Source organism: Penaeus monodon, chromosome 20 (assembly GCF_015228065.2).
Source record: "Penaeus monodon isolate SGIC_2016 chromosome 20, NSTDA_Pmon_1, whole genome shotgun sequence".
In the NCBI taxonomy this organism is placed as follows: domain Eukaryota; kingdom Metazoa; phylum Arthropoda; class Malacostraca; order Decapoda; family Penaeidae; genus Penaeus; species Penaeus monodon.
The window spans coordinates 36,337,868-36,338,409 of record NC_051405.1 but is presented as its reverse complement, the minus strand read 5'-3'; the positions used below and the strand labels follow the sequence as shown (position 1 = coordinate 36,338,409).

Below are 542 nucleotides of genomic sequence, written 5' to 3'. Positions count from 1 at the left end.
GACATTTCTGAAAAAATATGCAGTGAACACTACATTTTCTTGGCAACATTGAGTTAAGAAAACATTTATATATTTTTTTGAGCTACAGTAATCTTCATGTATGGAGCATATATTATTTTAGATAAAGCTCAAAGATGTTTTAAAAATAACTATTAATATCTTGAGTTTTTACAAGTAATTTTGCACCTTCCTTAAAATATCAGCACTTTTGAGAGTATTTTCTTCTGAAACAGGTTTGTCTGCAATTAGTTTGGGAAATGGTAAAGTTACCATATGTCAATTGTACATTTATTATAACTTTTGCATAAAGCAACCATATATATACAAAAATAATGACATTTTAAACATTCTTTTTTTTAATCTTTACACATAAAAAGTTCAAAATACTCTCATAACCTTGATCATACCTTTTACACTGAAAATTATTTTCATGATCAATTCAACTATAGAATTTATGTAGTTTGTACTTCAGAATATACTTCACTTCAAAGTTAATTACAATATGCCAATTGGGTTGCAATGAAATATAACAATGAAATATG

The 542-nt window shown here is 25.6% G+C and overlaps 1 protein-coding gene across 1 annotated transcript in view; it reads right to left on the bottom strand.

Moving 5' to 3' along the window:
- Nucleotides 1-542, bottom strand: part of LOC119585788 (E3 ubiquitin-protein ligase RNF113A-like) — a 10,714-nt gene that overhangs the window by 9,927 nt on the left and 245 nt on the right. The window lies entirely within an intron of this gene.